The following is a 24,561-nucleotide window of genomic DNA, read 5'->3' on the forward strand; positions in this document are numbered from 1 at the left end:
TTCAGGGCTGGCACAATTGAGTTTTCCACAACTAATTACTTTGTGGTAGAGTAAGAAACGTGGTTTATTTAAAGAATGTACTCTGTAAATGAATCCTAACATGGAAAATCCTAATATGGAAAATCAGTCTTTAGAATGGCATCATATGCTGCCACTGAAGTAAGACAAAATGGTTTTCATGCCAGCTTTATACTGTGAATTTATTACATCTCAGTTAACTGAGATTTCTTCACCATTCTGTTTCCATGTATGAATTGCAGGGCAATCCTGTTTTCACACCTGAGGAGCAGAATGACATTAATTTAATCATCCAATTCTATAGATATAAAATATCATTTGATCCCTTTTGCAATGGTGCTTCCAACAGTTCCCAGCAGCAGGTAATCAGTGAAAGATAAGAAATAGCAAGGTTCTGTAGGATATTGCTTTACATAATGATTTCTCAGAAAGATCAAACACGCCAGATGTTGAACTAATACACATTGAACTATTTCTTTTTTTTGAGAACACTTAAAAGATTAGGCTGCAGAAATAATTTACATTTCCTGTAATCTCATTTGCAGTGTATAAAGTAATGCTAGAAGCTCATTTTGAGCTGAACACCCAGAAGCAAAACTTTACTGCAGTATGTTTTCAGGTCAACCAAGGATGAAAGAATAAGGAAAGCACGCTCCTAGAAATAATGCTCAATACTGGGCAGGTCCCATCTTGTAGATTTCTTCCCTCAACCTAACTTAGAAGCAGTTGAGGCAAAGAGAGACAGCAGAAGATTGCCTGTTTTGTTCCTTATAATTACTGCAGTGTGGTTTGCTACTCTGTGACTGGAATATACTGTCCTGTCCGACTGTCTCCTGAGCTCGGGCATTCTGTGGAAGCGTGATTTCTTTGCCATGAGCACTCAGCTGTGAAAACATGACAACACAACATAGGACACGTTGATTTTGGAAATTACTGTCTATGATAATCACATATCTTGTTCTACATGCAGTATCTTGTTCTATACTCATGTTAGTGAAGTAGACAATTTCAGTCACTGGAGGTGCAGTGATGCTTTGGAATTACTGATGCCTAACTACATAAATTTCCTCAGGTATGCATTTCCCTGAGCCCTGTCACTTTGTGCCTCATGTAGACATTGACTCTATGGTTTCTAGGCAATAAACATGATTGAAAATCACAGGCAAAGAAACATACATTTAGTGGGTGAGAATACATGGAATTTTTTCACCATTACATGGCTATTTAAAAAAATCTGCAGCATGAGTTGTAGTGTTTGTTTTCTATTTGTTTCTGGCTCCCATTCATTTGTGTGATCACAATGAACAAATTCCTTGTTCCGGGAAGACACTTCTCCCAAATCCCCCAAATCCAACATATTCTTGAAGAAATTGAAAGAAAAAAATTAAAGCCACAGAGATGGGAGTTTCAGGCTGCTGAAAACTAAACAGTCTGAAATGCTACCAAAAATGTCCCCAGTATTTACAAATACTTACAAGGAAATATTTGCCTACATGAGAGCTCAGAGGATGTCCTTTTTTTCTTTTCATGTCTCCTCTAAGTTAGGTAAAGACAACATGGAGAAGGAAATGCATGTTTTGGAAGCTGAAGCAAGCAGAGGCCGGAAAAGTTTTAGCAGCAAATCAATGCCTGGGGAGTAGCTGGCCAAGCAGTCTGGCCCTATGAATTACTGGATGAAATGTAAGAATGGAATGATGTTGGTCCTGGAACCTAGAATTGACTGGGAAAACACACCTGGGATGAGGGTAAGGTCAGTCAGGGAAGGAAGGCAAACAAAGAGACAGGAGAAGAAATTGAAGACATGAAATGGTAAAAAAAAAAGGAAAAAGGAAAGGAAAGGAAAGGAAAGGAAAGGAAAGGAAAGGAAAGGAAAGGAAAGGAAAGGAAAGGAAAGGAAAGGAAAGGAAAGGAAAGGAAAGGAAAGGAAAGGAAAGGAAAGGAAAGGAAAGGAAAGGAAAGGAAAGGAAAGGAAAGGAAAGGAAAGGAAAGGAAAGGAAAGGAAAGGAAAGGAAAGGAAAGGAAAGGAAAGGAAAGGAAAGGAAAGGAAAGGAAAGGAAAGGAAAAGGAAGAGAAAACACCAAAAGTGAATGGGATGACCTGAAGTGCAGGGAAAAGGACTGAAGCTTGCCCAATTGATCCTCATTGAAATCACAATATTTCATTCCCTTTTCTTCTTCCTTTTAGGAAAGGGAATGAAATCTTACAATTTAAATGGGAAGAAGTTGGAGAAAAAGAGGATTAAACAAATGAAAGTCAGATTTGAGTTGCAGGGGAAGATGTGTCATTCTGCCTGCCTGGTGTTGTGATGCCTGCTCCCAGCTGCCTCAGGCTCCCCATTTCACAGATGGATCTAACTTTGATTTTCTCTCCTAAGCCACACGGCTGATTTGCAGCCTTTTTAGTGTCAGCAGGAATATCTAAGTCTCATCTGAGCCTTAGTCCTTGCATATAAATGTTACTCAGCAACCTTTTGGAAGCTGAAAGGATAGAAAGCCATTCTCCAGGGAAATGCGTAACTCCCTTTGTCAAAGGACCTTCTTTTGTTAATTTCAAGGCTTCTGGCTCCTTTCCCAGTCTTTCTTCTTATTGATGACAAATTATGCCGAGGGCTCTGCATATGAGGTGCGTCACTTGTGACACTTTAATTCACTTCCTTCCTCCATCCCCTGCAAAAAGAAAGAAGGATTCTTCTACAGGTAAAAGGTATTGGGGGAAGTGGGGTGGGAAATTGTGTGGTCTTGTAAGCAAAGTCTGAATCCAAATAAATGGGATAAAATTAACATTTTACAGTCAGATTTTAAATTTCAATTTTAATTTTTTATATACAGGTTTACAACTTGAATTAACTTGAATTAACCCATGTTATGTGTGCAAAAAGGCTGGGATTTGGTGAGAAGCCCCAAAATGCTGATATGAACCTTACTGCATACTTCATATTGAATTTAAATACTTGTGTCCATTTATGTATAGAATCTCACCTGTGCTGTAAGAATGAGCAAAAGAACCATCACAATCAAGCAACTACCTTGATTATATAAAAATACTAGTGACCCAAAATTTCCTTCAGCATTTTACAACAGAGGACTTCATCCTTAATTCTACAAGCCACTCCTTCCCTGCTGAGGCTTATCTGGTGTTGGTAGTGAAAAACAGCAAAATGCTAAATGTGAAAAGATATGACTGCATCTACCAATGTGCAGTTTAGACCTATATGGAATAAGGTAACTATTTACAGAAAAATGTTCATTGTGAACTCTGTATTTTTAATTCCATGTTTGTTTCTCTTTTTTTTTTTTTATGACATCCCTTTGGTGCTATTTATATTCCTTGAAAATATTTTTATTACCCAGAATTTTTTTCTTTATAATGTGTTATCTTTTCCATTTAAAAAACCATTAAAACAAACATTCTGCTTATCATCTAGTTTGTAGTGCAACTTGGAAAATACAAGAAGGATATTGTTCTCTTTTCACACATCCCCTTCTCATTTTCCTGCAGTATACTGGAAATCTGTGTCAGAGTCTGTGTATTTGGCTCACTTTCAGGAAAACAACATTAATATGTTCTGGTATGGAAAGCTGAAATGTATCTATGGCATGAATGAAGTAGTAATGAGGCAAACTCCTGAATAATTAAAGAGGAAGGAAATCAAAGGGACTTGCTCTGAGACTGTAAGACATTCTCTATTTGTCTTGGTGCTTGAATTATCTGAACATATCACAGAGACCTGCAAATATCCTGATCATTTTTGCTATTTTAATTGAGTATTCTACATACCAGAGAATGATCACCCATGTTCCACCATGCAGACTATATTAACAACTTCTTAAATGCATCTTCTATTTGCAAAAGTTCTGAATGCACAGTTGTTCTTAAGAGTTCAATTAAAGAGCTTGCCTGTAAATCAAGAACAAAACCAACACAAAAAGCACAACTCAGCTTCTGTGAAGGTATGCTGCTGCCAGCAATAAATGTGGAAAAAGCCATTAAAACGGTTATGGAGCCCAATAAAGGCTCAGGATTATTGGACTGTTTGCACTGGCTGTACATACAGTTTCAACAAAATCAATGCCTACATCAAACAATTAGGCTTCAAAGAGTGTTTGATTACAAAGTAGGTGAAAAACTGTAAATTTCAGTGCACTGCTATTAGTGTGAATTTTCAATTTCTTTGCTTGGAAGAGTGAAGCTTGATTATCTTTTGGTTGAATTATGGCTAAATTATTTTCACTCCTAAAACAAGGTTTTAATTCCAAATCCACATATTTACATTTAGAGGTTATTTTCTGTAAACACTTATTCAAACACTCTTACACTGCTTTTTTTTCCTTATCAATAAAACACTTAGCTAAAATATTGGGTAAAAATGGTCATGCCTGATCAAGAGGAGCCTACTGACCAAGCCTTCTTGTTCCATCTACAGGAGGCATTGTGCTCTTGGGCTCTCACCCTGCTGAGGGACTTGAACCACCTAGACATCTGCTGGGACAGAAACACAGGAGCTTCAGGTAATTCAGGAGGCTCCTGGAATGCATAACTTCTGGTTATTACCTGACCCTAGCAGAGAGGGTGCAACCTGTTAGTCACAGACATGAGGAGCTAATTGGGGATGTCAGGGCTGGAGGCAGCCAGGGCTGCAGGGATCATGTGCCAGTGGGGTTCATAGTGCTGAGGAATATGGGTCAGGTAAAGAGTAACATCAGGCCCCTGAACTTTAGGAAACAGACTTCCAGCTCTTCAAGGAGATAGTCAATAAGATCCCATGTCAGACTGCTCTCAGTGACAAGGAGGTGTAACAGAGCTGGCAGATTTTTAAGGAAGTCTTCCATAGATGGCAAGAGCCTACAGCTTCCAGGAGCAGGAGATCAGACAAAGAAGGCACCAAACCAGCATAGCCAAGCAGGGATCTGATGGTCAAACAAAAGTGCAAGAAACAAGTGCACAGGCTGTGGAAACGAGGACAGGTAAACCTGGAAGAGGAAAAAAGGTGAAGTTTGGCTGTGAAGGGATGGAGTGAGAAAGGCCAAGGTGAAGCTTGAACTGAACCTTGCAAGGGATGCAACAAATAACAGGAAGGACTTCTACAGGTATGTTAACCAGAAAAGGAAGATCAAAGGTTTACCCACCTGATAAGCAGTGCTGGAAAGCTGGTAACAAAAGACGAGGAGAAGGCTGCGGTACTCAAATTTTTTGCCTCAGTCTTCAATGACAAGCTCTCTTCCCAAACCTCTTGAGTGGGTGGACAACCTAGTTTAGTGAAAGGTATCCCTGACCATGGTAGGAGGGTTGGAAATGGATGATCTTTGATGTCCCTTCCAACCCAATCCTGTATAAAAACCCATTCAATAATTCTATGATTAGGACATATATGGAATAAGGAAACAAGACAATATAAGAGGGATTCAATTGCCTAAATGAAGGTGTCCAGTGTCACTTAGGATGTGTTTTACCACTCAAGATAACTACACAAGTCTGACATGGTACTTAGGGTGACTCTGACATCCCTATGCAGCAGCAGGAGAAAGTGCACAGTGCCTAAAAAGACAATGTTTGGTAAGGAAATCTCATGCTGTCAGTCCTGTTAATGTACAGCCCCTAGTGCTAGCACCTTAATTCTTGACATTTTTCATAGGCTTCACACTAGCCAAAAACTGAGGAACTGAAGGATGGTACCAACACAGCTTTACAGGTTAGCACGAGACAATCCTCAAAGCAGAATGGGAGAAAACAGAAAGAGTGCTTGCTTTAAATTCCAGATTATAATATAAATGATCATCTGGAATGGGTGATAGAAGGAGCTGATCCCTGTTTTCAACACTGAATGAGAGATGGCAGGTGGGGCATAATACTTAATGACTTATAAACTCCAAAAAGTATAATATGACCAAAAGCACGGATGAGGAGAGTCTTTATGTAGGAGCATTCAGAAGAGTCAAAATGAGGAAAAAGACTGCATTTGAAAAGGAAAAAAAAAACAAAACCGTGATACTTTCATGCTGCAGACAGAAAATTAGAAGCTGAATGAGAAGTTGTGCAATTTTTTGTTTCTAAGGTACTTTGGTGCATGTTTAAGATGCTGACTGGACTTAGAGATCTGACTGAGATCTAAATCAAAGATGCTGCCTACAACTCAGGCAGATGCAGGCAGGCTGGCAACATTTCCCTCTGGGAATGAGAGGACGGGGAAGTATGTCAAATGCTGCTTAGTAAATCCCTTAACAGTGCACTCAATGACAAATTCCTAAAGATTAAACGCTTTGATATTTGCAGCCCTTTACTTTTGCAACAGTTTTATTGGACAGTTATAGCTGTGTAACCCTTCAGCAGGGTTTTACGTGGCAGCCATGCCTAAGGTGTAATCCTTCCTCTCTATGCTATTCTGCAAGACATTTTGTAGCTTCACTTGCACACTCAGCTCAGGTTTTTCCCATATGTAACAAGGAGGTAAAAGAAAACCAAAAAAGTTATTTGAGACCAACAGAAGTTGATTTACCTCAAAAGGTTTTCTATTCTCCAGAAGATAGCACATCTAAGATAGAATGACATGGGTGCTGAGTCAGCCTGATGGTTTTCCAGTTCAGCACAGGCACCTACTGATGCTGTAACACCGCTGCTGTGTAGAGTGATCTTTTGGTTACCTCAAGAATTTTAGACACTTGTCTCATGCATTTTGCAGATCTTATTTGTAACAGAGGACTCTCAGGAGTCAAAAAGCTATACACATTAGCTTTTCGGCTTCAGACAGAAGTTCACTATTGCATTCTTTTGCACTGAATAGAGGCTTTTACAGTGTAAATGTGGCATTATCTAATTCTTAGGGTTACTTCCAGCCAGCCAATAAAACTGTGAGTAACTGTGTAGCTGTTAAGCAGATATTTAATTTCATCTTGAACAGGTTGGTGTTTTCTCTGTTTTTATCTCCCACCAGGGTAAGATGAAAGAAGTCTGGAGCCATGGGATGTGTACCAACTCACTTAGGTCTCTCTTTAACCTGAATCTCTACATCATTGAAGTTGTTGCATTTGATCTTCTCATAACATCTTTGTTGCTTATTCTGGCCTTATGTTTTCGTTGATGATTGATTATACACCTTTCATTCAGAAAAACTGCAATGCACTATTTTATTTACGTTAGAGTTCTCAATCTAAGCACCCAGCTGAATGCAGTCTTTTACTGAATGCTGAGATTATTCTAAAGCACCGAATTATCTATTCCATTTGCTCCACTACTCCTTCCTCTGTGCCCAGCCACGTGGACACTTTCTCACTTCTGTCAGCTCTGCCTTACACTGAATCCCCAGTGAAAAGCTAATTCAGCTTCTGACGGGATATAAAACTCATCCAGCAAAAGAATGAAATTTTTTTAATCTGGTTTTATAAGCCGAAGTGACTCAACAATAAGTCAGAGCTGGCGCAAAGAGTAGGACAGGACACTGCACCTACAAACAGGTCCTAACCTGATGAAGGGAGATGAAGAAGCTGAACCACCCCTCTGGAGATGTTTTGATTGCTCAAATGTTTTAGATGAGCTCAGCTGTCTAACAGCAGACAAAGGTTAATTAATGGCAATTGTCTGAGCTGGACTTGTCTTGGACTAGAGTTCAGAGACATATGCCCTTTAATGCAAGCAGCCACGTGTGCAGCTTCTGCCTGTTCTTAAGAGTAAAGCAAGTTCACTAATGCTGCTTCTTGTTAAACCCTTCAGGCTAGTTCAACACCTTGGTTTAAATGAGAAGTTATCAAAAACAGCCCCTCCTGCATCAGTCTATTTAAAAAGAAATTCTTGCTGTTATTGACAAATCCATCAATATGACATGCTACAAAAGCAACTCAACGTGATATAGCTGTAAGTAGTGTATTATATTGGCTGCATATTTGGGACTTCATTGAAATGGAAAGATCTGGGAGAGTGTTGCCTGGATAGGGTAGTGAATCACTCCAATAGTGAGCTCTGCCTCATTTGTTGCCTCATTTCTATCGTGCAGAGAGCAATGTAAACAGAGAGAAAGGAAGCATTAAAAGAAGTGTATTTCTGTAGGTTGGTGGTTTGGCTACTCATCAAAACAGTGTCCTGGGATCTGATTCTTTCTTGCTGGTCTGCTGATGCAGATGGATACTGAGGATCAGTTGCAGATAGAAGTCTCAGGCACAGAGGCTTGGACACCAAACTCCCCAACCTTGTCCATGGCTGGGATGGATTGCAAATTCTTCATTCTTGGCTGCCTACAAGCCCAAGTTCATTAGCATATTTGGAGAGTCCTCACGTTCCCTGGCCCAACCCAGCTCAGCCTACTGTCTGAGGATGAGCACACTCTCCAGGCAGCGTAGGCTTGGGTGCCCTTGGGCAAAAGATTCCAGTGTTTGCCACCTGGGTTGTTGCAAGGCAGTGAGCAGTATTTGGGACAAAGTGGATTCAGTGCAAAGTGCCTCTGACAAAGACTGTGCATCAATCTTCCTCATCCTGGCACCCCTGTCTTCTCTCTTATCATATGTTTGTGATTCCCTAGCTGTCCTCTTTCCCTGGCCTGAAACTTTTGTAACAGCAATCATGACAGTGCATTGCCAAAAGCAGGTTCAAAAGAGACACCTCTATGACTGGCCTCATCTCTCTACATGCTGTGTATATGGTGCTCAGTAATGGGATAAGAATAGTGGGATATCTCAGGGTGGGGGGTATTAGTGTGGTATAACCTCCTCACGGGTAGGAAGAAACAGAAAAGGATAGGCCAAGACAGAAAGGAGCCCCCAGGTTGTCCAGGAGCGCTAATGAATCACACAGGGCTCACCAGCAATGACTGTGAGACAGCACAGGACTCACTGAGTGCTGCTAGACCAGATCTGAGCAGGCAACACACCAAATACATACAGGCAAAGGAGCTCAGTCAGCTGAGTCAAAGGTCCTTCTTTCTTCCTAAAACATAGGGTATTTTTGTCTCTGGGTGTTCAATTTAACAGCACCCCTTCTACTCCACCTTTTTACAGGTAGTACAGCTACACATTGGTATACCCACAACCTACAAAGCATTGTGGTTACAAGCCTTCTTATGGGAGATATAGAGACAGAAATAGAGCACAATTGAGACAATATCTCTAGAGGAGAAAATTCAGGAATCAGAGGCACGACAAAGTCACTGTGACATAAGAAGTTAGTAGCTGTCGAGTTTGGGTCTGTAGCTGCTGGTGTCTGTCTCTGTGAATGCTCCCAGCCAACTCCTCACATGTCAGACCCTGTGTGAGAAGGGCTCAAACTGTGGTTCATCCTTCTACAGCCAAAGCTGTCTGAGTTTCTGAACAGGGATAATTGTTTTGCCTTAACTCACAGATGGAAACTGGGTAATCTACAGTCTAGGCCCTGAGCAAGGAACTCTTGTAGCACTCTGCAGGACCTACCTTTTTGATAAATCTCTAGTCTTTGAAAGGCTGTGTGTTCATAACACTTTGTGACAAGCTTGTCTTAGAAATTATGGAGCATTTTTCTTCTGAACATAAATAAGAATACAGTGCAATTCAGTGAACTTCACTGAAGTACTTCTGGATTTACTTTAGTATAGCTGACAGCAGAATCCAACTCTATATGTGTTGGCATGTACTGTATAGGACATTGTAAGAAAAAACAACAAAGTTAACCTTCTTAAACCATGTTTCAGCTTGCTGGTGGATCTGAGCTTTAAACACTACACTCTAGTCTAATGCCAGAAATTTTACCTGCTTTCAGATCTCTCCATTTTAAACTGTTTGCCAAGGCTTGAAAACCGTAGGTGTAAAATACAGTTAAGGAGTTTTACACCCTGAGACTTGCCAAACAAAGTCCATGTCTCCCTTGCATTAATAACTTATATTGTAGCATGTCTGGAAAACTATGACTTTAATTAGCAAAAAATTAGGAGACACTTTAAAAGGTAGCCAATTGCAGCACATTAGTGTTGCTTCTTGGAATTATAAGTTAGAAAAAGTTTTCATTTACTCTTCCCAAAGGAGAAAAAAGTAGTGTAATATCACGTTGAAAGTTTCAATTCCTTCTGGTTAGTCAGAGAACAGGTATATGGACATGAAAGATTTCACATGATGGAACTGTGCACACAAATATCTTATGTTGATGTAGCCTTTTGTGAGTTAGAGGCTTGACCTGTTTGCCAGCTGAAAACTAACCATATACTGGCCTTTAGGAACAGGAGCAGAGCCACAGCAATGGATTATACTCCTTTGGCCAACACTCATTAACTCACATCTGAAAGAATTCATCCCACTGTGAGCCTCCAATGCAAGAGAGACATAAATGGCAGCAAGCTCAGCAGAAAGCCACCAAGGCTGAGGGATCTGGGCTGGTTCAGCCTGCACTGCTGCCTTCTAACCTACAAGGAAGTTACTCTGAAGACAGAACAAGGCTGAGCTGCACAAGGGGAGAACAGGAGACAATGGCGACAAATTGAAATAGGTAGAGTCCAATTAGATATAAGGAAATATTGTCTCCATCGGGATAGCTTTTCATTGGAAATGGTACACTAGAGAGACTGAGGAGCCTGATTTGAATCCAATGTTGACCTGCTCTGAGCAGGAGACTGCCCAAGAGAACTCTCTCTCATGTTGTTCCCAGCCTGAATGGGTACAATGTTGTCATCTGATAGAGTCATTTGCATCAGTGAAAGTGGATGTTGCAAGCTACCAAAAGAAAATGGAAGTTTATTGTCTGGGTGCAAATCCAGATCCATTGTGCAATTTAAGCAATACTAAATGTCTAGGCATCATCTTTACTTAGTTTTCTCTGCTCTGAGTCATTAATGTCAAGCCAAACTAAATGAGAGTAGAATGAGTTCATTATGTTACTTCTCATTTACTATGCAAAGTAAATAGCTGTATGAGCCTAAACAAAATTATATTGCCAGCTGAAGGAAAAGCATTAAAAAACCCCAAATGCACAAGAATGAAGAGAGCAGAAAATATGTAAAATGAAGTGTTTATTTTATTCTGTGATGTTTCAATACATTTTGGGAAAATAAATGGTTTTCTCCTCTCTTTTTTGGCCCATATTCAAACTTCAGAAGTTGTATCTACACCATAGCTGCATTATGAATTTTAGAATGCTTGATGTACTCTTCTAGCCTGGTGTCTGGAACAACAGTCTGCATTTAGCTTCAGCTCAGATTGTCTAAAATTTAAGTAATGTCTGAGCTAGAATGGACTTCAAGTATTCTGTGGGGCATTACCATCCTTAGCACTTCTGCTTGAGCTTATCTTTGAGAAATGGGATAGCTCTTACAGCTGTGTTTTGGCAGCGCTGTAACTGAGTTTGTGGCTTTCCTGCATTCTCACTTGATTCTACCTTGATTCAGGTAAGCATCATACACAGAAATTTATTGCAGTCTTTGGTCCACCCCTTGGCATAGTTTACAAAGCAATGCAGATGCAACAGTTTAAACATCAGTGGGTGTTCAATATTCTTGTGACAAAATCTCCAGTCTCATAATTATGTGATGAACCAGTTGTGTAAGTAGATGCACATTTGATTCATAGTCACCTTCACATTTAATTGCCAGAATTGGGCTGATATCCTTTTAAAGCTTGCTTAGTATGGATTCAAATGATATATCCCTATTGGTCTTAGCACAACAGAGAATTCGAACCAAGAATTAAAGTCTGACCCTGAGATCTCCAGTTGTGTACAAGTGCTGTACATGGATTCCACTTCTAATTCTGAGGAGGAAAATAGCTTTGAATCACTGTTGGTCTTGTTAAGAATAGCAATGGATAAATGGCTGGGTTAACACAGATTTCTAAGATGGAACCTTCATTTAACTTTGTTGATGTGGAAATTATTTTAAAAGCAGCTAGATAAAAAGAACCATTAATCTACTTTCCTTCAGTATCTTCAAACGTGCTGCAAAATAAAATACCTGATAAAATTATTAAGGTTATTTATTTCAGTCTCATTGCCTTTACATGTCTGAATGGCACCCAGCCAGAAGTCTACTAAGTTTAGCGTTTAATATGTGCTGACAAAAAAATTCCCCTCTTTTTAAAATTAACTTGCTAGAGTGTTCTGGTTTGTATGTTAAATCTAAATACATAAATTTCATCAATTAAGTGAGAAAAAAAAGCACGAAATAATTTTAAAATTCCAATACAGTTTTCTTTTTTATTTTATAACATTTTAATAGGTAATGTTTTTCTTTAGGCGCTCCCTGTAATCAAAAGATGCAGAAAAGGGTGGGAAGGGAAATTGACTTTTAAAACATAGCTATTTTGGTGAAAAGTAGCAGTCCTGAACCAAAACACAAACTGCATATGTTTCCCAAAAAATGAGCTGCTATATAGTGTAAAGCTGATTAGCCAAGATTTTACTTCTTGGTCTTTTTGAGCTTCATTTTGCCCCTGTGGCTCAAACTGAACTGTACCTTCCTCATCGAGGCACGCCTTCAATTCTAATTGCTCTATCTAGACTCTAGTCAGGATAACGAAAACTTCCAGAATCTGGCTTCATTTGTTATATTTAACATTTTAAAGATAACTGCAGGCTTGGTTTTAGTTGCCAAGACTTTGTAGCAAGTAAATTTTGTAACCAAGAAAACAGAAGATAAACCACAGATAAAACCACAACAATTTCTTAATTAACAGAAAACACCCTCAAGTTGTGTTTTTAAACTAAAAAGTGTTCTCTTTCTTCCCACTTCCACCACTGTGGCTGCTTTAAATCTCCTCATTCTGGTTACCTAGGGTATATGGCCAGAAAAATACAAATAAGTCTCAGTGTTGGTGTTGAAAATTAAATTATGCTACAGGTTGTGATTCTACAATGCTTGTGTTGTGAATCCATGCACTTAGGCTGCAATATAGTAGAATTGATTTAATTACTTTGGTTTAGTATACCAGTGGTTATGGTACATTTTATATAGTTTCTCAGAATACTATGAATACTTGAATACTATGAAACATAGAGGTGTGTTTTTCAAGAAGCCAAACATTATAAAACATCGATGTCTGAATTGCTCTGTAATTGCTCTGTATCTTACAGCCCTCTCCAAATGGGAGCCACAGGAGCTTAAGTAGAAGTAATTTATAATAGTCAATAGGAGATGCTGAAGAGAAGAATATATCTTATTGAATCATTTAGTAATCTATATTGGAATCTCTCTTTGAGATTGCTTCTCAAAGCAACTCAAAACTTGTTAGGGCAGATTGTCCAGTGTCATATGCAGCTGAACTTCGAAGGTTTCTAAAGGTGGAGATCCCATAACCTATCTGAACAACTGTTTCTGTGGTTTATCACTTTCACTGAGAGGATTTTTTTCCCTTAATTGTATAGAGAATTTCCTGTGCTGCAATTTGTGTTCATTGCATCTCACTTTTCCACTGTATACACCTCTGAGAAAAATTTGGCTCCATCTTCTCTATAGCCATTCCATTCCCCTGCAAGTAGAATACAATTAGATTTCCCCTTTGATCTTCAGGCTGAGTAAAAGTTGTCTCTGATTCTGTCTGTACTTCCAAGAACTCCTGATAATCTTGGTGGTCTTCCACTGGACTTTAACATTTACAAGGAAGACCTCAACTGGACATAGAGCTCCAAACCCAATTTCAGATGTGTCAAATAGAGGGGAATAATCCCTTTTCCTGAATGTTGCACATTCTTGCTAGTAAGTCCAGGATGGTGTTGATCTGCTGCTGGTTCCTGTTCAAATTGCCATCCATGATGTCTGCTGGTAGTTTACTCATCTGACCTATATGTCTCTAAAAGGGAGCTATGGGAAACTGTCTATAAAGCCCTGCTAAATCACCACTTTACATATACCAAAAGCAATGCAACAAGAAAGGAACCTTCATCTCTGTATTAACACTGCAGTGCTAACTGAACCTAATTGTAGTCAGATACCATTTTTATCTGGGAATGAAGCAGCTCAGATGCTGAATGCAGACAGTGAACTATTCTGATGACTGAGAAGATGCTTTTCATATAGTTATGTCTCATAGACAAGATTCACTTAAAGCAGTAGATTTGTACTAATGGCTGGCAATGACTTACCAGAAAATTATGTATGTCTCAGTGCAGGGATGGGATTGTCATGCACCTATTTTTGTCAGTGTTGTGGTGTTGTATTTTTGGGCATGACTCACACATGCAATTCTATTTCTGGAATGAAGCTGGTAGATTACTTTGCAATTTTTGTTTTAAGTGGAGATGCAACATATGGTTGTGTGAATTCATGAGCTATTTTTCCACCATAACAACATATTTTTAAAATATTTGGTTTGATACGTGTAGAAGATGCAACAGTAATTTCTGAAAGGTTATTGTATTTAAAGGCACTATTGGTGAAGCTATTATAGTCCAAGGCCTTAAGCAAGATCAGATTTGTCAGTAGTGATAATACCTCTTATTACAGAAACTGAAACAGATAGAAATATTAGACACATAAACCACACATTGGATCGAAACAGAAGTAGCAGATGTCAAAGCAAAATACAAGCTTAACTAAATTTTCATTAATGAGACAAAAAATTAGAGATAAGTATCTCTTATCTTGCAGACAGGAACTCCTTACTTCTTTTTCTCCTCTTGCCCATATAACCATGAACTTGTTCTCCAGAGGAAGGTTCTGGAAAAATGAAAACTGACAAAGCTGAGGACTGTTTCATATTAAAGACCTAAGTCAAGGGGCCTTGAGGAGAAAGCTACATAATGACCTATAAAGACAATGAACATAGAGCAAGCCAAAGACATTGCAGCTGTAGCCAGAAATCAGAAGTTCTGTTTCAAAACACCGACAATACCAAACAGACTTAATCATAATGCTCACATACTTTCTTGATAAACTAAATCAACCTAGAGAACACACAATATACACTACCTGTACAGCAACGCTGTGGTCAGTTGTGTGGGATGTTTTTTATCTAGAAATGAGACTTTGTGACAAGATCTTTTTACAATAGACAACAAATTGCCATAGCATGGCTGAAATGATCTTCCATTGACTGGGAACATTTTGAAGACAACTCATAAAAATTTAATAATCCTACTGTTTTACTTAACTAAAATAAAGGTTAAGACACTTGTATAGTTGATGAAGAAATCAACATCTCTGCCATTACCCAGTAACAGCCACTCGGCAGCCTTTTGAAAAAAAACAAACAGGTAAGGAGATAGTGAATGTTATGCTTATCATTTATTTGCCAAGTCAATATATAAACAGATTTGGGTTGACTTAGTGGTTTCTCATGGCTTCACTAAACCCTGAGAGTAGTAGAGAAATCGAGGAAGCTTGTAAGAGTTCAGTTTGACAAAGAATTGAGGGGGAGGAGGTCTCCTCTCTCCAGTTGGAGATCTTCTCTATCAGCTTCTAATGACAGGGAGAGTGAGTAGGGGAGTTAGGTTAGGGCAGGTCAGGAATTCATCAAGGGGCAATAGTTAGCTACAACAGAAGAGTTCAGAGGCAGGAAAAAACAAAGACTGAGTCGACCTCCTGTTTTCAGAGTTCTTCTTTCATGACTTCATAGGCCAATATTCTCATAGGTCTGCTAATGGTGAAAGACAGAAAACTTTTTTCTTAAGTTAAGAGCTTTATCTTCTTTCATGTGGGTTCAACATTTTTATCAGCCTTAAGGAAAGCTTCATTCATAAGAGATGAGGAGACCAGGCTCTCCCTCAAATTCCCTGTGCAGTCAGAAGGATATAACTGTGTTTATGCTAAAGATAGAGGGACAGAGTACACCATGTTGTGTCCTACTTCCTGCTCAGTCAGCTACTGTTCCAGTAATTTGAAGATTAAACAAGAAAAGGAGGATTTCCCAAGGCAGTGGCTATGCCATAGCACAGGTATCAGTCAGTTCAGTAGTGGCCTTCAGTGCTCTTCTGTAGATGCATTTCAGACATGCACGGAAAATTTCTGCTCTTCATGAGCAATAGAGATAAGCTGCTGGTGGTGGGTTCTGCTAGCTTACCCTTGAGTCTTTCTATTATTCTACTCCTTTGAGGGTATTAGAAAGTGTCAGGCACATTCTGCCCTCAAACTTGTCCCCTACAACAGTGAAAAGGAATGTCTCCTGTTGCCTGAAGAGGCATTGTCTCTGACAAGAATCATAGTTTCAACGTTGAAATTATAATAATAATTGACCAATTCTTTGATCAGAACAGTTATTTACAGTACTTTCTCCTTCCTGCTAGTCTTTAGGCACACTGAGATCATTAAAGAGCTAATTTATGTAGAAGTTTCCTAAAACATGGCTGCTTGTAAAGACTTAGAGTCTTCACAGACAACTGAATGCTTTAGAATAATTTGCAGAAGAAACTTAAAGCACTGATTAATATCAACTGTAAAATATATGTGGAGTAAACATCTATTCCTAGCTGTTTTCAAATGCAGCAAAACTAAAAGCAGAAAAACCTTTTTACAATATGGTCCTGCAGAACCTGTTCTAGTCAAGCTGGAATGGAATATTATCATGGTTTCAACTTTAAAATTAAAATATCTTTTTTCTTCCTCTCTTTCATTTTTTAATTTAATTTTTTTTCTTTTCTGACAAACTATCAGTCAAAGCTTATATGATGATTTCATCAAGCAGTAATTCAGCATGTATTACTGTTTATGGGAAAAAATACAGGTCACAAGCAGCTTTTTTCTTCCCCCTTCACTTAAAAGTGCTCTTTCTCTCATAGGTCCTTAGCAATCTGAACTACTAGAAGCATCTTCCAAAGAATGAGAAAACAGACAAAGTAACAGGTCTGTTTCCCAAACTTTTTTTCCTGTTCCACCTAAAGCTGTCAGAAGTAAAGCTTTTATTTCTGTGGAAAATGTTTTCAGTGAGAAGTCTTAGATAGCATAGACTTTATGGCTCTGATTTGGTGCAGAATGCAGAGAGGATGGGCAGCAAACCAGCTAGACTGAAATCTTTCTCTCTGCTGCTCTAGTGCAGTATCTATCATCTCACTGTGGCTGACGGGCCACATATATATCTTGGAACTGGGAGGTGTCTTTTTCATAAATATGTCTGTTAGATAAGGGAAGATGCTGCTCCTTTTCAGATCAACAAAGATATAAGCTTCAGAATGCAAGACCGGGCCTGCCCCTTCAAATTAAATCTTGGCTCTCAGGAATCCTGCAGCAGAGGAAATCTTTACCTTTATGGAGGACAGTGTTTATAGAGCCAATTATCTATGTTTACTGTAGCTGGCAACAAAGTCACCATGAAGTGTTTTTCCTAAAAGGAAAATTGTCCATACTGAAGGTTTTTCAATAAGGTGAGGAACTGGAGACTGCAAACTGTGGGGGGTGTTAGTACATTTCTTTCCTACAAAAGCAGCAAACACCTTGCCAGCTGTACTACTGTCTTCTCATTAGCTTTTTTGACTTGTATTACACTACTTAACCCCATTGTGCCAGCTGATGCAGAAACAAAGGATAAAATCCAACACATTTTTGGCTGAGCCCCCTTAAAGGTGGGGCATTCTCAAACATGAAAAATATTTGCATAAAAGAAAGATTGCTATATGTCTTTGACAGCAACCTGAACTGCAAAGAGAAATTACATTGCCTGGAACTAGAAGTGATTTTACCTTAGACAACCTCAACACCCAACAGTCTGAGTCAGCAGGAAAACTGCTTCTGAGTTCTACACACACTAGAACAAAAAGTGCAGATTAGTCTCCAAAGAAATACAGTAATAAGGCTGTTCACCTAATGAACTCTCATAACTTTGGGAAGAAATTCTGCTGCTACTGAAGTTTAGTAGGATTTTCCCATCAACTTCTGAGCAGCCAATAATCCACTATCAATTCTTAGAGCTATTTGTGCCTTGCTGTCTCTCTTCCTGAGGTGAATGAAGAACACCTGTGCAATGCCTGATATTAAGGTCCAGTGCTTTAGATAAAATTCAAGACATTTTAATTCTATTCTGGTCAGAGAATTTTATGTCAGCTTTCATATGTTGTTGGGAGGATTTTTGAATGTTGACTACAGTATATTTTTCAGGTATATGGTACCATTACTGCTGGAGAAGGAGCTGGATGACTCTCTTACTACCTGAGGAAAATTAGACCATCTCAGCCTTTTCAAAATCCCCAGGTCAACATCACAAAGAAGAGAAAAAGTTAATATTGTTTATTGTTACTATAGGCATATGATTTCTACTGTCCAAAATCGATATTCACTGATCCTTCCCAGTTTTATTTTAATAATAAACATATTGAATATTATACGTCTTCCCATTCACACACACACAGACACAGACATAGACACAAGTCACAGATTCAAGCTACAGATCCTCTTGAGTCTCTTCAGGAATGGCTATCCTATTTCTGTTGGTATCATGCATAATTTCTGATTAATGCCATGCTGGTATCTCAGATGTTAAAGTAAGTATGGTAACCTTCAGGGAAGATGCCAGTTTCTTTTAACTTCTCTTTAATCTCCACTGTCTCAAGAAACTCTACCTTCTCTATTTAATGTACAGAAAATTTATTATGAAAAACCTGGATTAGGGAAAAAAAACAGTTTGGCTAAGCCTTCCAATCAAAACTTTTAGGTCTTTTTGAAATCTCAGAAAAGGAACATGTCTATCAGATATAATCTGAAATGTTTAAGTGACACAGAGCCTTCTGTAGAGTTCAGCCAGATTGTAGAACCCTTCTTCCTGTGACTCTTACCAAATAGTCCTCAGAATTATTGAGTGTCTTCAACTCCCCTGGAAAAAGTGATTCAGTTTTATCCAGGAAAAATATAGCTTGAGAAAAGATTGTGTCAAACAAACATCCGAAACTCAGGGTTTTTGAGACTTCTAATGTTCAAGAACAAAACCTGGGGATATGGATTTCTGGTGTTTCATTGTTAGAAAATAAAGAAAAGATATGAATATGGCTGAAGATGTGGCACTTTTCTAATTGGTAGGCAGACGGGAAGTGCAATTTCTGTGATACTGAATCTTCTGAGAATTTGTGGTTTTGTCCAGCTGAGAGTCTAGTCTGAACTTGGCTAGATGATAAAAAAGAAGATCTAATTTTTTGGCCCATGGTATCACAGAAATTGTTCAGCAGAAACATGAAAGCCTGCATGAGCTGAACTGGAAAGCAAGAGGATATTGTGTAATAAATAGGAGTCGAGAAGGTGACTGGGGAATAACATTTTCCATTACACCAATTCAAAGCAGAAAATTCAGCCTCAAGTTTTTTTCTGCCTCTATGTTCTCCCTCTCAGTTTCTCAGAAAGGCACTCACTGTGTTCAGATATAGATTCATTTTTCATTTCTTACGCAAATATTAACAGACTGAATCATGAAGCTAAGCCCATCACAATGAGCAGTTTTAAAGGAGAGTATAACTGCCAAGAGTTCATGGTGGTTCAAGAACTTTGCTTTTACAGACTTCTGCAGAGATTAAAAGATAGTTCCAACACAAACAGCCCTTTCACTAGGCTCTCACTGGTGATGACAATGAAATAAACTTTTCAGAAAACACACCATTAATAACATCCTTTCCTTGTTTCCAAAAGAACTATCTACGTTAAAATAAGATGGATGTTAATTTTAGATACTTAAAACCAAAAATCATTGAGGAATAATGTCTTTAGAAGACAAGGCAGAAGGCAGTGTTTCTTCTCTCTTCTACTGATGACTCACATAATGTGTTGCTATACAGCAGCATCTTCTCAGAGAAGAGGAATACTTCTGTTTGATTCTAGTCTTTGGAAACTGCCTCTTTTTTCTGCTTCTGTTTCTGGGTACCCCCAATAATTAGAGTAGGCAGCCTCTGATTGCTTTGATAAATCACTGGATGTAGATTGACTTTTGAGGTGTACACAAGAAAGATTATAACTAGCAACTCTCACAAGCCTCAGAAATGGATTTCAATACTGAGTTGCTTCACTAAAAGTGCCAATAAGAATGCCAGTCAGTGGGAATTTTGTTTGAACGTTGTGTTTTTAACAGTTAGCAGCAGTTTTGGAACTATTAACAATTCTCCCAAAATAACCAGGCTCCCAGGTCAAGATGCAGCTACTACGTTTTGGAGATACAATTCTAATTAATCCAAGCCAAGACATGCTATTTCAACATGACAGCAAAGGTCTTGCCTGGTGAAGCCTTTAAAGCTCACTCATTTAGCCCTTGATCCCTTCCTGTCTGATATTACCTTGCCTCGCAGTGTCTTAATTTGTTTTTAAAATTTCTACAGCACCTTGTCAAAATCTGTTACATTACTTTTCTAATGTAAATTTTGAAAATTAATTTATCATTTTATTATTGGTGAGGAGTAGATAAGGGCATCGAAAAGTATATTTGGTACTACTCTGAGATTCCCTAGTCTAGACAGAATCTTCTAGACCAGGAATCAGAGTCAGCATCACCAGAAAGCTGCTGTGTTTTGAGGGCAGGACAGCAGTGCACCGTGCATGGTGGATGGTGATAATCTGGATGTCTCAAATATAACACTGCTCTATATAATGCAGATTTACTCTAATTCCATTTTCAATAATTTCAACAATTAGGCGTTTAAATTATTTACGTAAATCTTGATGTATCAAATTAGCTCAGATTATAAAATCACCATTCTGAAGGTTCATCTTGAAAAGAGCAGGAAATGTTCAGTCCTGGTGTTCTTTTGAGGGACTCAAGATGTTGATTTATAAAGCAGAATGGGAGCTGTACCCAGCTGTAGCTGTCTCCCATGCTGTCACAATGCTCTTCCAGTGCACACACTGCTCTCTGCTGGAAGGTTTTCGTGCATGTATTTGACGTCAGACACCCACTGGAACCTCTCAACCAGCCTTCAGTGCCATCCATGCTTGCTTCTGTGTTTATGCCAGCAAACTGTGTCTTTTAAATATGGGATAAGTAAGATTATGCACTGCTAATCCTTCTTCATCTACACCATCATCTGAAACAGTACATGGCAAAATGTTCCCAGGTGAGGTTCCTGTGGCCACACCTCACTGATTTATCCATGACAAGTCAGTTTAACTTCAAAGCATGTTGCAATTTTTCTGATCAGTTTTGCTCCTGTATGGATACCTCAGCATTTTCCTTCAGCTTAAAAAGTTTATGGTGTGCTGCTTCTGTGGAGTAAATGGCAAAACTCCTACCATTTTTACCAAACACAAGCTGATTGTCGGTAGCACTGCCAGGTTAAAGATCTGTTTCTTTGGTAAATGGTTCAGCATTGACTCAAGCCTTGGCAGCGGCGTCTGGGCCAGGTGCTGCCAGTGTGTGTGGGCAGACACATTGCTGCTTGGCATCCTTCGAGCACAGCTCTGTCTCTTGAGGCTGTGAGAGCAGTTCCTGCTGGGAGGCATTAGCAAAGAATGGGTTAAAATGGCTCTACAAGAGAAAAGAAGATGTGGGAATGGAAACTGAAGTGGTTTAGTTGTTCACAGGATACAGTAAAAAAACTGTGCCCAGTGTGTGGCTTCTGCTGCCTATTCCATCCTGTTTAACAACTGAAGTTTTGAAACACCCAAACTCCTTTTGTGTAGATTGCCATAGACTTCAGCCACTTTTTACTTTTAACTATTTTAAAGTGTAGAAAATAATGCATAAAATAACATTTTCTTTGTTACTGGCTAGCTTCATGAAACACTAGTGAGCATACTCGAATTCAGCCAAAGTGTCACTGCATGTGCTCAGGAAGCGGAACCTTGCTTTGTCTCAGGGCCACCTGATCTGTGCAAAGCAAATGCAAACCAAGTTTCTTGATTCAGTTGCTGTTTGCTAGGGGAATGTGGCATCAGCAGATCTGATGCATGGAGGAGAAGACATTTTTGGGCAGGGTGAGGAAGCAATCTTATCAGTACAATATGCTCTTTCTGATCAAAGTTCACAACTGGAATAATTAGTATAAGTTGGCTTTGGTCTTAAGCCACAGATTTCATTTTCAAAGAATTCAAAATTATTCAAGTTAGTTTCACTACACTGACTTTATATTGAACAAGTTAAAGATGCCTGAAATTCTCTGAAACTAAAAGCATCACTCAGTTTGCTGACAAGTGCTGAAAATACATTCAAGGACTATGGATCATACCAGATTAAGCACTAACATACTGAGTTTATCAAGAAAATTCCATTTCAAGGACATCATAAGGAAAAAGTATAATCTTAGGCCTGAATAAACGCTTCTGTTTGAGAAGCTGAGAGTGATTTTTAAAAATTGTATTCTCAAATCTGCCACACATGAGCATAAAGGCTCTGTGTAGTGGGTGCATGTACTTATTTAAGTACGTATGAACAAAAATTGTAATTTCAAAACTAATGCTGCTAATATTGAAATGATATTTATACAAATGTCTTGAAGTAGCAAGAATGTTGTCACTGGCATCTTTGTATGAGTGTAAATAATGTTTGCATCCAGACTATCTCTAGTCCAGTCGCCTCTGACAGTAACATTAAAACTTCTGCTACTCTTGGAATTGCATCAAAAGAAATTTCTTTTATGGAATTGTTTGTCAGTGTAAAGGACATGGAAGTGCTTGTGAATATGTGCATTTGCATGTGCCCAGTCCCTCAACTGCTCATTCCTGTAAGACATTCTGGTCTTCTTTGAAACTCAGACTTTAAATGATGTATTTAGTTCTGTTTCATCAGAAAATCCAGAAAATTCATACCAAGCTATTTCTAGGGTGAAAAAAATGTTAGTGATTTCCAGAAAATTAATAAAATTTTAAGTACCTTTTGCATGTGTGGTAGATTGGACTGGTGTCACCATCTATTAAAATTGCCCAGAAATTCCATTACAAAATCATTTTCTGTAGCTCATAACTTTGCCAAACTTTAACTATTTGGCCTGAAATTTTGCATACTGGGTAATCTGCCTCAGGCTGAACCTTTCTGGAAAATTTCAGTCAAAATTACTATTTCCAAGCACTAAATTAGGAGAAAATACATCATTCTGTCCGTATCTAAATGTTCTGGTTACCTCTTTTGTGTGAAATTTTAATGATTCGAAACAGAAACATGACATTTGGAAGGGGTGGTTGAAGTGTCCAGCCTGTGCTCTTTGTTGTTGACGCAGAACTGCATCTTGAACAACTTAAGACTTTTTAAAATAAAAAAAAAGAAAGGCAAAGATGAAAAAAAAGAACTAGAAAGCAAATATCTAAGTCTGCAAACACTGAGTAGAGGATTGTGAGGCTTCTGAAGTCACAGTTCTAAAAGGCTGTTACATGTACTGATGGAGATTTCAGCTTGAAGTGAGCTGAACTTTTCTCTGGAGTAGATCAAGTCAGGGAATGGTACCAAGAGTGCATGTGATGAGAGCTCAGCACTGTAAGTTCCAGGTGTCCTTGCTCAGGCTGTGCAAGGGACAAAGCTCTCTGTTTTCAGTACATAGATGGCCAGACGTGTTTGCAGGGGGAGTATGGTAGGACAAAGAGTTTGGTGGACCAGACTGAGACTTGAAGCATCCGCCTGTAAGGAGGGAAATAGAGATCACAAGAACTGGGATATAGGACAATGGGGCTGTGGGATGACCCAGTTCTTTAACCCCGATGAGTCCTGTGCAGGACTAACTTTTTGGGCTGGATGTTGAGTGCCAAAGGACCATGAAGGGAACTTGAAGGAGTCCTGTGAAATTTGTACTGTGCAGTCCTGTAAATAAATATTGTAAAATTTAACAGTGCTGCATTACAAGTACAATTTTGACATTTACTAATATGTGCAAGCTTATTACTGAAATGGGTATTATATTTTAATGTGCAATGTAAATTAATTCCATAGTTTCCAGTGTTAGGCTCTCATGGCCCTCTATATTTGAAAAACTGAACTTTATACCTCACTGGAAGACTGGTAGAATTTACTTCTCATTTATATAAGGTCCCATCATCATAACCCATTTGAGTGGCAATACATCAGACTTCATCTCACTCATGACAGAAAGTGCTATCCTGGGCTGAAATTCCAGGTTAATATTGTTTCCAAAGACAAAAGCTAAATAAACAAAATTTTTTAAAATCTAAATTTAAAGGCATTTATCTAGGCTAGAGTAGTGTTTTAATTAATTCATTAGTTCATTAATTTAGTTATTAGTTCATTAATATAGAAAGGGCTCCTATTGGATGCAAAAAATTTAAAGTGCTGAGATAAATTATTTATAAACCTCTCTTGTGGGAAGCAGGTTAGAACTGGATGGAAAAGTAAGTCAGGGTTAGCTCCACTCAACTGCTGAAATTGGTTCCTTCACAGCCTGGGGTGAATCAAGCAGAAAAGAGTCTAAACTAGCTTTAAATTCAACAACATTTATGGAAGAATTTGGGTTAGAATGGACATTGGAGATCATATGGTCTAAACCTCTGCTAGAAGCATGTGTTAGTAGAAATACAAGAAACCAAATTAGGTCCTTATGCAGAAAACTAAACAAAACTTTAGATATTTTAGCTAAGTACTGTTTTTCTTATAAGAAATTACTCCCTTTGCAAGAAAAACACATTTTTTAGGTCAGCAGATCAGTTTATATCTTATGTCATATGAGAGCAAACAATGAGGGAAGAATTAGTAAAATTCTTAATACAAGAAACACAAAGTGTGAGATTCTTGAAAACAGCTGTTGTGCTATTAACATTCCTCAGACGCTGAA

General features: G+C 38.6%; 1 long non-coding RNA gene across 9 annotated transcripts in view; it reads left to right on the forward strand.

Moving 5' to 3' along the window:
* The first annotated feature begins 2,085 nt into the window (after positions 1 to 2,085).
* The window catches only part of LOC148223327 (uncharacterized), a 29,123-nt gene continuing 6,647 nt past the window's right edge, over positions 2,086 to 24,561 (forward strand). The window contains exons 1-4 of one of the 9 annotated variants that reach the window (XR_015804470.1): positions 2,086 to 2,721; positions 4,442 to 4,526; positions 16,666 to 16,729; positions 17,978 to 23,448. This is a non-coding gene — a long non-coding RNA (uncharacterized LOC148223327). Of the gene's footprint in view, positions 2,722 to 2,764; positions 3,240 to 4,441; positions 4,527 to 6,946; positions 12,084 to 16,665; positions 16,730 to 17,977; positions 23,449 to 24,561 lie in introns of those variants that run through there. The other 8 variants (XR_015804474.1, XR_015804475.1, XR_015804471.1 and 5 more) reach the window with 8 other exon arrangements.

Source organism: Sturnus vulgaris, chromosome 6 (genome assembly GCF_052056855.1).
Source record: "Sturnus vulgaris isolate bStuVul1 chromosome 6, bStuVul1.hap1, whole genome shotgun sequence".
NCBI lineage: Eukaryota > Metazoa > Chordata > Aves > Passeriformes > Sturnidae > Sturnus > Sturnus vulgaris.